This window comes from Microtus oregoni, unplaced genomic scaffold (assembly GCF_018167655.1).
Source record: "Microtus oregoni isolate MIOR12 unplaced genomic scaffold, Mior012 000045F_ref0000178, whole genome shotgun sequence".
In the NCBI taxonomy this organism is placed as follows: domain Eukaryota; kingdom Metazoa; phylum Chordata; class Mammalia; order Rodentia; family Cricetidae; genus Microtus; species Microtus oregoni.
This window is the reverse complement of record NW_024543219.1, coordinates 16413462-16426668: the sequence shown is the minus strand read 5'-3', so window position 1 is coordinate 16426668 and position 13207 is coordinate 16413462. Positions and strand designations below refer to the sequence as shown.

General features: G+C 41.4%; 1 protein-coding gene across 3 annotated transcripts in view; it reads left to right on the top strand.

Annotated features, from left to right (window-relative positions):
* The window catches only part of Armh4 (armadillo like helical domain containing 4), a 114557-nt gene that overhangs the window by 36080 nt on the left and 65270 nt on the right, over window positions 1-13207 (top strand). The window lies entirely within an intron of this gene.

The following is a 13207-nucleotide window of genomic DNA, read 5'->3' as shown; positions in this document are numbered from 1 at the left end:
ATTTTACTTGAGTTATTGATTAAAAACGACAGAGAACTTACTGGGTTGGCACCTAGAGCCTCTCCTCAGGGTCCTCCATGGTCACTGAGGGTCATATTTTTCTTTTGCTATTTAGCACAGGGCCTGCCAGGCTCCAGAAGATCCTATGGGCTGAGAGATCTGTAGGAAGACAAGCCTACTTTGACCTGAGTAGCTAGGTTGTCAATTCCAGCAATTCTGTCCACATCTGGAGATCTTCAGTTTATATGAAAGGCAGCTTTGCCCAGTGGTCAGCACTTGGTAGTTGGAGCGAATGGTGGATGGACGTTGTTCTGTGCCCATTTGTCTTCTGCCTTCTTGGGAGGAAGTAGAGGGCTGCTGCTAGGATCCAACCTGTCTCTTTTTGTTATGAAAAGTTTTTTATTTTTATTTTTTGTTTTTTTGAGACAGGGTTTCTCTGTGGCTTTGGAGCCTGTCCTGGAACTAGCTCTGTAGACCAGGCTGGTCTCGAACTCACAGAGATCCGCCTGCCTCTGCCTCCCGAGTGCTGGGATTAAAGGCGGAAAAGTTTTTTTTTTAAATAATTAAGCATTTACATGCCATATTCCCAAGATCTCTGGAGCAGTTGAGGGCTGTTTACTGGGTATAAATGAGTTATAACTACAGCATAGAATCTGCCTGGAGAGCTGGGTCTGAGCTTAACTGTACTGGCTCTCAACTAATTTTAAACATAATTACAAGAGATACCTAGAGGCGTGATCTGCCCTGTTGCAAAGCCGCATGCCTCAAGCTGCAGAGGGGAGCAAAGGCTGAAAACAGCTGCCTCGTGGATCCCACTAATCCATGGGACCAGCAGTAGTGGTGGCAGGGACAGTTTGAGGAAAAGCAGAACTGGCGGGACACTGGCAGAGCATTCACAGGTGGCTGGCTGATAGTTTGAGGGTTTATACCATAGCTGAAAATGTGAAATCCTGCGAAAACAGTGAACGAACACTGCAGGACCTGTAGAAGAGCCTTCTTTCTCTATAGGTGGGGTGTTAAAACCTGACTGGCTCTGGTGACTCAGAAGCCAGAGAGGCTAGAGGCTGCTCTGAGTGGTCTCTCATGGCAGGAACCACTGACTGACAAGTAGTCTGAAAGAAAAGAAAAGAATAGCAAAGAAAAGAAAAGGGAAAGAAAAAGAAAAACCCAAGGGACCTTGGGCCTTAAATTGAATGCACCACACAGCGTGTGCAGTGCTAGTGCAGGAGGACCAACCCTGGGTAGTCTGGTCCTGTTTTCAGTAATGGAAAGCAATCAGAGATGAATGTTAGTGAAGGGCTAAATCGTAACTGTGAATGTTGTGGTTGGCTGACTGGAAAGGAAAAACTCACCACTGAAGCTGCTGGTGTGTGTAGGGGTTGGTGTTCAGGCAGATAGAATGCAGAGCTGTTGTAAAGAAACCTGGTTCCTGAGCCCAGGGTTCCACGCATCCTCAGCCGTCCCACTTGCAGGCAGGAGGGAACATGGAGAGAGCCTGGCTGACTCAAAAACACCAAATGTTATGGTAAAAATAAAACACTGCAGGTCCCTGTGACCATGGAAGGCCACAAAGGCAGCCAGGTCCCAGGCAGGGAGCTGCACGGTGGGTGAGAGACAGAGATACTCCATGCAGAGAAAGTGTGTATTTATTTAGTGGGTTATGGAAGAGAAGTGGAAAAAGGAGAGAGAGAGAGAGAGAGAGAGAGAGAGAGAGAGAAACACACAGAGAGAAACAGAGAGGGGGAGAGAGGAAGGGGGCCACAGCAGCAGCTACCTCTTTGGAAGAGAGACAGAAAGGGGAGGAGCTCAGGCTGGAAGCAGCAGGAAGAAACACTTGCCTAGGCAGACGGGGGAGGGAGAGAGTGGGGCTTGTCTCCTAAAGGGACAGGACAGACCATTACATGTATTCCTTTACAGATATAAACACAAAAATTTTGTTGTTCTGAGTACAAATTACTGTGAGCCTGAGAAACATGTGAGTGAATATAAGGGCACTATCTATCCCTGACACTCTGGCTGGCTCTGTTTATCATGATGATGCTCTTGGGTATCCACCTACCTTTGATTATTTCATGTTTTAAGGAAAGGTCTCATTATACACTGTCCTAGAGCTTACTATATAATCCAGGCTGCCGTTGTACTTATGCCTGTCCTTCTGTGTCAGTCTGCCAGGTTTTGAGATTATAGGCATGAGCTACCACACTTGGGTCATGTTACCTATTAATGTTTAAATTTATACATGACTCTCAATGAAAATGTCAGGAAAAGATGTCAGGGATCTATTTAAATGTTCATATAAGATTTAAAAATCATCACACTTGGAAACATTAAATTTGTTCTGAAATGGGTGGGCTCAGCCTGTGTTTACCAGTGTTTCCTTCTATAGCCAAGCTGCCCCTTTCTATCACAATGATAATTACAGACAATAGTATCCTGTGGACATATCCCCTACTAAAATGTTATGAAGAGTCTCACTGTCTTCAGCACAATAAGCTAATTGAGGTAGTGACCCCTGTCTCCCACATACACACTGCCTAGCTTCTTTTTTGATATGAAGAGCATATCCTTAACTCTGGGAAAGAAACAGTTAAATGAGGCTTGTGATTAACTTTGTACATTTCATCCTTCAGGGATAATCCCATCCTCAGCAGAAGCCTGTTCTAGTTTCATGGCTGTGGCTGTGATGAAACTCTGATCAAAAGCAAAATAGGCAAGGAGAGAGCTTTGTTGGTGTTTGTTCATTTGTCGGTTTTTAAACTATGGGTTACGTTCTATAACAGGGAAGTCAGACAGAAACTCCAGGCAGGAGCGTGCGGGCACACCTGCTTACTCTTCCACGCGTTGTTATCACCTCTAACCCGGGAACTCACAGCCAGTGAAGAGAAACAGAAACTCTGGAGGAGTGCTGCTCGGTGACCCTGTGGCAGGACTGTTACTCTGCTCAGGATCGTTTCTCCAGAAAATGATGGTGCTCACAGTTGTCTGGGTCCTCTTACATCCATCAACAATCAAAACGGTTTTCCACAGACACACCCTCAGATTGATCTGATCTAGGCAGTTCCTCCCAGATGACTCCAGGCTGTGTCAAGCTGACAGACAGAGCTAATCAAGACAAAGCCTGATTCATTTCTACACATTTTAACATTATTGTCACCTAAAGAATAGTAAGGTTATTGTATTAGAGGGAAATCACCACCAGAACTATGTCATTCCAAAAATAGAGCAGTGAGATTACAATTAAGAGTGGAGAAAAAATTAGTTCCACTCAAACCCTTCCCCTGTGAAGTCTCTCAGACCAAACAGCTCAAACACTGAGTGAGAGTGTCCTGGTAAAACTCCCCTGCTTCTGGTTTCCAATGGACTCACTTGAATGTAAGCCCTGGATTCACCATGAAACTGCATTGAATTTTTGCCAGGTTTTTTTTTTTATCATATTTAGACCACAGTTTCCCATCTGTAAAACAAAGACATTGATATTATTATGTGGGTTATGAAGGGCAAATATGATCTTGCATATAATATTATTAGTGTACTTTTAAATGTGAAGTAAATATTGATTTCATGATTGATGATCTCATGTCCTAAAATTCCATATCATTTATCATATACTGCTGGGTCCTCATCCTTATAATAAAGCACATCTCGCTATGTAGTCACCCTGGGGGCAGGTAGAGGACATGATAACAGCAATGCTCAAGACAGGAGGACAGGAGGAAGTGGCGTGTGCTGCAGGAGAGCACACCACGTCTGGTCCAGACAGGTGGTTTGATTTGTCAGGAGGAAAACCTAAGCGTAGTGGTGCCAGACCTAAGAAAGGCCCAGTCTTTTTACTGTCATGGGGACAGTAAATTTGTGGGTTACGGATCAATTTAGATGGTTATCTGTTGTAAGTAACTATCTAATTTTTGGAGACAGAATCCTGCAACATGGCCCAAGTTAGACTCATACTCATGATCCTTCTACTTCAACTTCCTGAGTTTGGGATTACAGGTAATAATATTCTTTTTTAAAAAATGCTGCAAGATCCCCGCGGCAGTAGGCAGCAGAAATCCTGAAGGTCCCAAATGGTGGTAGCGGGCTATGTGGTAGTAGGCAGTGGGCTCTGGGAGCAGCCAGTCCCAGGCAGAGACTGCTGCCGATCCCCGAGCAGTGGCTGGTCCCAGGCAGGGAGACACATGGCAGGTGGGCAGGAGACAGAGACATGGATAGACAGGACATGCAGGGTGAGGTTGAATATTTATTCAGGGGGTTATGGAGGAGAAAGAGTGAAGGGGGAACAGAGAGAGAGAGAGAGGGAGAGAGAGAGAAGAGGAGAAAGAGACAGAGACGGGGGGAAGCAGAGAAATGGGGAGAGAGGCAGAAGTGAAGCTGCCTCTCCGAGAGGAAGATGGAAAAGACAGCAAGCTCAGGCCCGAAGCTGGAGATCAGCCTGCCTCAGTGGATGGGGGAGGGAATGGGCGTGGCTTGTCTCTTAAAGAGACAGAAAACCATAGCAGGTGACACCAAGGCTGGCCTCAGTTTTATATTTATTCTCTCCACACTCACAATGAATCTGTTCTCTTAAATAGCAACAATCAGCATATGATGTGTCAACTGGCATCTTTACATCTAGCTTAGAAGCAGGGTCTGCTCCTCCTGTCTAGTAGTGTGCACATGACCTCTCAGTACCAGGTGGTGTGTAAAATAAAGATCAAGTGCTTGTCTTTAAAATGACCATCATATTTGCCTTCTCTTGCTGTTCGTGTGACTACTCAAGTCTAGTGGAGGGGGGGGGGTTGACCCAAAATTGAATATTTAAAGAAATGTAAATGAGGTGATAGCTCCCCATTATATTCTTCCAGAATATGCTTATGTTTCATGGACACCAACTATGGGTCACACATTGTTTCACAACCACAGAGGAATATACAGTGATACTTGGACTATTAGGCGATAGGAGCTATTTATCACATTGGGAAACTGAGGAAAGGAGGGCACAGGCAGTAAGTCTCTAGCATTGGCTGAAGTCAGTTTAAAAATATTTAAAAAGTGTCATCTTCCCCATGTCTCCTTCCCAAGTAGAGCAACAGGGCATAGAGGAAGTTTCTTTTAAAAGCTGACATCATACTCTTTCAACACATAGTACAACTTAATAAAAACTATATTCAGGAGGAGGGCACACCATTGAGGGGATTTTGGTTTAGCTCCCAAGGAAGGTGCAGTGCTTGATCCTTAGGGTTGGGTCCAGGGAAGGGCATGGCACATTCTGCTTTCAAAAAGTGAAGCATCACAGGCATAATAAATAAAACATGTCTCCACACACACACACAGAAGTATGTGCCCCTCATTTTGGAACGATTAACCTCTTCTACAGTTTGAATGGAAAATCTACTTAAATTGGAATTTTTGCAGTCAATAATCAGCCTATCCAATCTGCAATTTAGCTTTTGCATGGATGTGGAGTTTTATATACAGGTATTATTTATTTGATTAAAGAAAACATTATTTATGGTAACAAAGTTGCTGAAATCAAAGATTTCATAGTGGATGACTCAAGATATATAGATGCAAGGCTAATGCGGCCTTTGTGCTTCTCCACAGAGCAGCTGGAGAAACAGAATAGTCTATAATTCTGTTTCCAAAGAGGCGTGTCCAAGAAGCTGCTCTCTGAACCAAGAGCAAGGTGTTTAACAAGTGGAAGTTCCAGTCTGGGACTTATCACTGTTGCTGTATGGCATCCCTGCATTAAGATACTGTAGTGTGGGCAGGGCCCTCAGATTTAGAGAAAGGAAAATTAAATGAAATAGAACAAACATTAAACATTTGAAGTAGGCTAACTGTCTCACCTCAGACCTTTTCTCAGCAATGCCACTTTTCACTGTGTTAAGTCTACTTTTCAGGAAATTTTAAAGTATATTTGCGGGTATACGAAGTTTTAAATTTAATACTTTCAATGAAATTGTGCAGATAAATATGGGAAGCTTCAATAATCAAGTTTATTTGGCCTGCAGTAGAGCAAATTGAAGTGAAAAAAAATTTTGAAGAAGACAATGTTTAATAAATAATATCCCTTGAGTTTAATATTTTTTAATTAGCTTTTGTGTGTGTGTGTGTGTGTGTGTGTGTGTGTGTGTGTGATATGCATGAAGGTCAGAAGATGGCTTTGGTAACTCATTATTTCCTTCCATCATGTGGGGTCCAGGGATCGAACTTGGGTCATCAAGCTTGGTTGTCAGCAGTTGCCTTTACCCACTGAGCCATCCCACCACTTCATGAATATTTACCTAATTTTATTTTATTTTTGTTTATTTATTTATTTATTTATTTATTTATTTATTTGGTTTTTTTGAGACAGGGTTTCTCTGTGGTTTTGGAGCCTGTCCTGGAACTAGCTCTTGTAAACCAGGCTGGTCTCGAACTCACAGAGATCCACCTGCCTCTGCCTCTCGAGTGCTGGGATTAAAGGCGTGTGCCACTACCGCCTGGCTTTTAAAATGATACCTCATTTAGTAGATGTTCTTCTAATGATTTGAGACTTGAGTATTGAACAGCAGAAGACTTCTTAGTCATATTATACTCAAGGGAGTATAATATAAATAATATAAATAATTCTTAAAGGTATGGTATTTGGATTTCAGCTTTTGACAGAAAATTTGACAGGCTTTAACAAAACAAGATGACGAAGTCTTGAGTAAATGAGTTTATAAGTAGACAGAAAGATCTCTAAGAAAAATACTGTGGCTTAGTTTTGAGGACAAAATGTGGATTCTTTCTGGGAAAAAAATCCCAATAGAAACCCCAGGTTTCTTATATATACGAACTAAACAAGCTTGTGACTTGTCATGAGCACAATGGGATAACAAGGAAACATTCTCCATAAGACAACCAAGGGACTGTGGAGACCACACTGTCAGACACATAGTGTGAAATCCCCATGTGCCAAGATATGAAAAATGAAGTCTCAAACACAAACAAGTAATATGAGACTGTAAAATTACGAAGCAGACAGCACAGGAGAGTGTGAGGGGGGAAAAGACTCTTGAAATCCTTAGATTTAACAAATTAGAAGGAACAAATTCAGAAGGAAAAGAGAGATCACTTCCAAAGAAACAACAGACCGAGAACAGATGTCACAGCAGAATTCTGGAAATGTAAGCCAGAAGACAACACCTTTGCCAAGTGCCTAGAGAAGTGCATAGCTGAGAATTATGTTCCCATGCTTTTAAGAATAAAGGCAAAGTAATAAAACAAACTTTATAAAATGAACTGCTTGTCAGAAGCCAGCCTTGACAAAAATACCTTTCTCCAGAGTAGAGGCATAGGGATTTAGAAATATAGTAAAGAATTCAAAGAAGTGAATGAAAATAATAAAACACAAAAACATATAGGATAGTATCAGGAGGGAATTTTTCAGTGAGTACTGAAAATTCACCTGTGTTTAATTTCCAACTGGTTAATATACCCCTGACCCCAAAAGGTAGGAGTAAAACAAAAGACTGTATTAACATACACATTGAAAGTCTCGGGCTATATTCATTGCTCCTGCCCTAGACTCACACCGTAGACCAAACACTCTCTAGGCAAACCACTCCACAGGTGGAATCCCAAGTTATTTCCAGAAAGGGAACTGGATCTTAGTTGGATCCTTAGACTTTTGTTTTAGGTAGGAACCAAATACTTTCCTATTTCAGGAGCACAAGGTCTGGCCACTAGCTACACCTGTTGACAACAGCCTTGGGAGAGCAGAACTGATTTACAACTAGGTGGGACCTTTATTTGAGGTAGAAGTACAATAACCTTGAATGAACTAGAAACAAGTCCCAAACTCTCTGACCATTGCCTCTTTGGGCCTCCACAACTCCTGACAGAGGAAGAATCTGGCAGGAAGGTCTGAGATTCAGGAAGAACTAGGAAGCAAATAAATTAATGAACATGTATAGAAAATATAAGCATTTATGCTTTATAACATAGGAGGAGAGAAAAGAGCCAAACAGTAGACAGCAATAGCAAAAATCAGAAAAGTATCACCAGAATGAAAGTGTTCTAAAATTTTTTAAAAATATTTATTTTTATTTGTTTATGTAAGTATGCATAATTATAATTTTCAGCATATGTATGTGTGTGTATGAATATCTGTATATGAGCATAGGTGACTTGACTCTAGAGGCTGGATTCCTCTGGATCTGAAGTTAAACGTGGTTGTGAGCTACCTGACGTGGTGTTAGGGACTGAACTTACGCATCTTCCTGAGTGCTGTGGTCTCTTAACCTCACCACCATCACTTCAGCTCTCATGCAAGAATAGTAACTACATTCTAATTCTTAGTGCAATGGTAAGTTTTCTGGTGTTATTACATTAGGAATCTTGGTCACACTTGTATCGGTATGCGTACATGTATGCTATTCATGTTGAAATTTTATATTAAGCTTCATAATATACATATACACAAATACTTGATATATCCCATGTACAATAAAAATATAAAGGTGGAAATAATTAAGTTCTTACAAATATTAGGAGATTCATCAAATTCTCAATGAGCTAGTGCCTTGAGCTGCTGGATTTTGTGGTAGTTAGGAATGTCTGAGGTTCCTCAGCATCTTCTTAGAGAGCCATTTGCTGGAGAACTGTTTCACATCCTTAGAACAAATTTAAGTTTTCCTTGTCTGAATTTTAAGTTTTACGCTCAGTTTCATGCTCAACTTTAGAGCAATCTGGATGCAAAATCAGCACCATTCCTAGGGCTTTAGTTATTTTCATGTATGGGAAACTTTTTAGAGAAATGCTCTTACTTAAAATCACCTTATTCAATTTATTAAGATTATCTGTGTGCATGTGCATACATGTGATGCATGTGAGTGTGCACATGCCATGGTGTGTGTGTGTGTGTTTGTGTTTGGGCAGTCAGACAACAACTCATGGGAGCCGGTTCTCTCTTTCCATCATGGGTTTGTGTGGCAATGGCTTTTACCCACTGAGCCATCTTCATTGGTCTGTTAATTTTAGATTTTAGAAAATCTATTGGCATGGGCTTCCTACAAATCATGTCTTCACTTGAAAGCTGTCCCCATTCAGAGGGACCTGACAGAGACTAACACAGCTCAGCTCAGGAAGTTCCCTTCTTCATAGCAACCATCTGCTTTCATGTGCATTGTTACCTTAGATCCCGTTTGCAGCCTAGAGAGGGGAAGGAAAGTCGCTGAAAAGAGATCTCTGCCTCATCAACTAATGAGCAAATAGGCCAAAGATGATGATTCATGTGAAAAATACTGCTCCAAGAAGAGAGCAGGCTAGGAACTGTCCAGAGTCACACAGATAAGACATGCTCCTGCCCTGGTGCCTGTCCTCGTGCTGGGACAACACACGTGCAAGCGGTCTTCCCTCCTGTGATGTGTGAATGACAGCCTGGAGATGAAAACAATAGAGGCATCTATATTAGAGATCCTGGGTCAGCCTTTACTGAGCAAAATTAAAGCTTGGTTTTGGTGACCAGAGATTGAAGATGTGTTTGTAATTAATAATAAAAACAAGCTTTAACCTAGATGGGCAATTCTTCTGGGTTTAAACAGCCTCATTTTAAGCTCTGCTCTAACATTATTTGAGCACTCAAAGTGGTTATTAAGGGAGTAGCCTCTAAGTAAAAAGCCTGTAAATTTCTTTCCTGTTCAGCTAACAATGTGGATTTGTGGGATAATGCTGGCAAGGCTTTTGAGTTCCTCAGAGGCTTAACCCCCTCAGAAGAATAAAGGACTGGTATGGGCTATAAAGCTGCTGCTAAGACATTCTACCATGGAGAGGCCAGACAAATGAAACTGGCTAAGAGAGGGTACTGTCTAGACATGTTTTCCCTCTCTTCTGGCCATGTGTAACAAGACTTTGCTTTTTTCAAATTTGAACATATCAGGTAATGTCACCACACATTGTTCAGCCATCTGTCATTGTTATCTGACACCAATGCTTAATGTTTTAGTGTTCTTTTTCTTCCTCCCTCCTTCCCTCCCTCCCTTCCCCACTCCCTCCCTTTCTTTCTTACTTAAGAAAAGAAATTTCATGTAGCCCACTTCTCATTCTCTGTGTAGGATGACCTTGAACCTCTGAAATTCCTGCCTTTATCTCCCAAGTGCTGCATTACAAGCACATGCTGCCACATGAGTGTTATGTGGTGCTGGAGATCAAACCAGTACTTCATGCGTACTAGCGACATGCATGCATGCTAGGTAGCAACACTCTGTGGACTGAGGTACATCCCAACCAGACAGTTTTCACTGTCAACTATTATGGTTCCTTTCAGTCATAGCAGACTAAAAGGAGCAAGGACTGAGTCCCGATTGCTGTCTGTCAAAAATTTCTGCATTTTGCCTCTTTCCTGAAATTGCAGCCTTTGCATGTGGATGTTGTTGGCATGGCTATCACAGGATGGGTCTCAAATCACATTTTTAAGTTTGCATATTAACTTTACATTCCCATTAGTGATGTGAGATCTCCCTTCTTCTTCTGTCACAGATAACAACAATCACCAAGGCTCGACCTTCAAATCCTATCGCCAGTTCTCAACAGATTCGCCTTACATCTACTTTTCAGGCACAACTGCGTATTCCCTAAGTTCTAGGAACCTCTCATGGCTTTTCCCCTCTGTGTGCTCAGAGGAGGTCATTCCCTGCCTTGTAGCCTGAATCATTTTGAAGATTTGTAAGTCTGATTAGCCCTATCTTTTCCAATATCCTTAGTGTCTCCTCACCCCATCCCCAGTCCTCAGTGACCTCTCTGCTAGTTTCTGAACACAGCCTGTGCATACCTGCAGTAATGGTCTTGGTGTTTCTAGTCCCTCTCCTGATGCTGCTCTTCCTGTCAATATTGATCTCAGTTACACAAGAGGGTTTCTTATCATGGTATTAGATCCTTATACTGTGAGAAAACCTTTCCTCAGTTTCATCATCTGAAATACCAGCATCTGGCATTTTCTAGCTTCTTGAGAATGTTCCTCAGAATGTAGTCTCTGTACCCACTGCTGTATCCATGTTTGCCCTATGTCTTCTTGAGGGGGAAGTTGGTTCCTGGGAACCAGAGCCTGTATCTCTGGTGCCAGAGTCAGCATCCATCAGATGCTCAACAAGAGTTTGTTAAAATTTGAGAACAGTTACGTGTATTTAATCCTACAAACTTAAGGCTCATATAAGAGCAGAGGAAAATTTTTATCTTTTGTGGTTCTAGGACGTGATCTCAGGACCTTGCACACACTAGGCACATGTTCTTCCACTGAGCTGCATACCAGCAAAGAATTAATATGTTTCACAAATTAGAAAACCATTAAATGATAAGACAAGGCATATGTATACAGTTGTCTGGAAATAGGAAAAAGTTTCAACAAAGAATTGTGGGTGACTTTAGTTTTTTATTCTGTCTTCTCTACCCTCTGAGGAGAGTCCCTTGCCACAGTGACTGTTGAGTTTATATCTCAGGAGAAACACACACACACACACAACACCTTAGGTGCATGTTTTCATCAATCACTGGCTTTATGTGGTCATCCACTCTGAGGAGGTTCAGTTGTAAAATTAACTCAACAATGATAGTGATATCTTCTCACAGGTGATGGATATTCTTGATAAATATCCCATTCCATATATTCCTTTAGCACTGGGCTGAGAATATTGGTGCCACGATTTCCAGATTTGTGGGTTTCTCTCACACAGGGAGACTATAATCTAAGTACATCTGCCTCTCATGTGGCATTGCTAAATTCTGTTCAGTGATGGAGAAGTGTTACTGGTGTTCAGCCTCGACTTGGGTTCAGGTCCTGAGGTGGGGAAAGGGCGTTGGTGCAAGGAAACCTCTGACCACAAAGTGGATTACACTCAAGTGGCCTGGATAACTCCGGCCATCTTTATTTAGACCTAGAGTTTTTCTTACAGGGGTTACATGATCAGATTTGTTATCAGCTTCTATGTTTGACTTTAAGAAATACATCACAATTTAAGGAACATATTATGATGTTTATGAAAGCTCCTATTGTCCCCATTTATGCGTCCCAAATGCACCTTCCCAACCCCTGAATAACAACCTTATTCTAGACAGAGAGGTCAGCATTTTTGCAGGCTTAAGTAAATATCGAGCCAGACACGTCCTGCTCTCACAGCGCTTATGTCAGCTGGCAGGGGCCTGAACTTGCAGAGTTGAAAAGTAGCAGACATGGGAACAATGCTTTATGGACAACAATATTTAAACCCAAACAAGTCTTTCATGACTAAAGATATGCTTTTATACAGTTCTTTTTTCTACAAGAGGATCCCATGTCTCAGTCTCTCTGTAAAAGGCAGACTTTGACAAAGCACTTTCTTCCCATCTCTCTATACCAAACTTCTTCCACCAATATAAGCTCTGTGTATGATAATGATGAATCTATCCACCCCACATTTTGTATTGTATTTTTTCCTCATGGAGCATGCCATATCTTACCACCAATTCAATGCTTGCTGTCCAGGGAACTTACTCTCAACAGTTGGCACTACTTGTATTACTGAGGCTTTCCCCTACTCTGTATCTGCTGCCTTACTCTCCTTCCCAGAACTGTGAGACATGGTTAATGTTCCATGTGTTGTTTTCTCACATATTCCTAATTATGTCTATTGAGTCAGAAAAGTTCCTAGGATTGGGAGTTGTAGTTAGTAATTCCATACAAGAGATTTGAGAAGCATTATCCCCCTGTTGAACCTTAGGGGAAAATATTTGAGAAACAACAGAATTCCCAAGAAAAATTACAGCTATTGCATGTGTGACTAACAAAGTAAAACTAAAAACTGCCAAATGAATCACCAAACAATGAAAGAAAAAGAAAAGAACCTGCAAGCTGCATGAATTTTCCAAATTCCTACATTGTCTCATGTCTTTGCCAAGTGAGAGCCTCTTTCCACAGATGCCTTGCTCCAAGGAAACCCACTGGACATGTAGTCATATGCTGATCTGAGACCAGGCTGCACAACTCCCAACAAAGTATATCAAAATAAAAAAATTCTTCATTAATATTATGCTACAAAGATGGAAATAATTTATTTTATGTTCTTTGATATGTCAGTGTAATATCTAACAGATAAACATTTTATGACCTCCAGAAAACACAAAATGTTTCCTAGCCTTGGAAATAAATATTAGTTTATAAAAATTCATTGTTCCTGTCTTAATTTGCCTTCTATTACTGATCAAAGGCAACTTGAAGAGACTGAGTCCATTT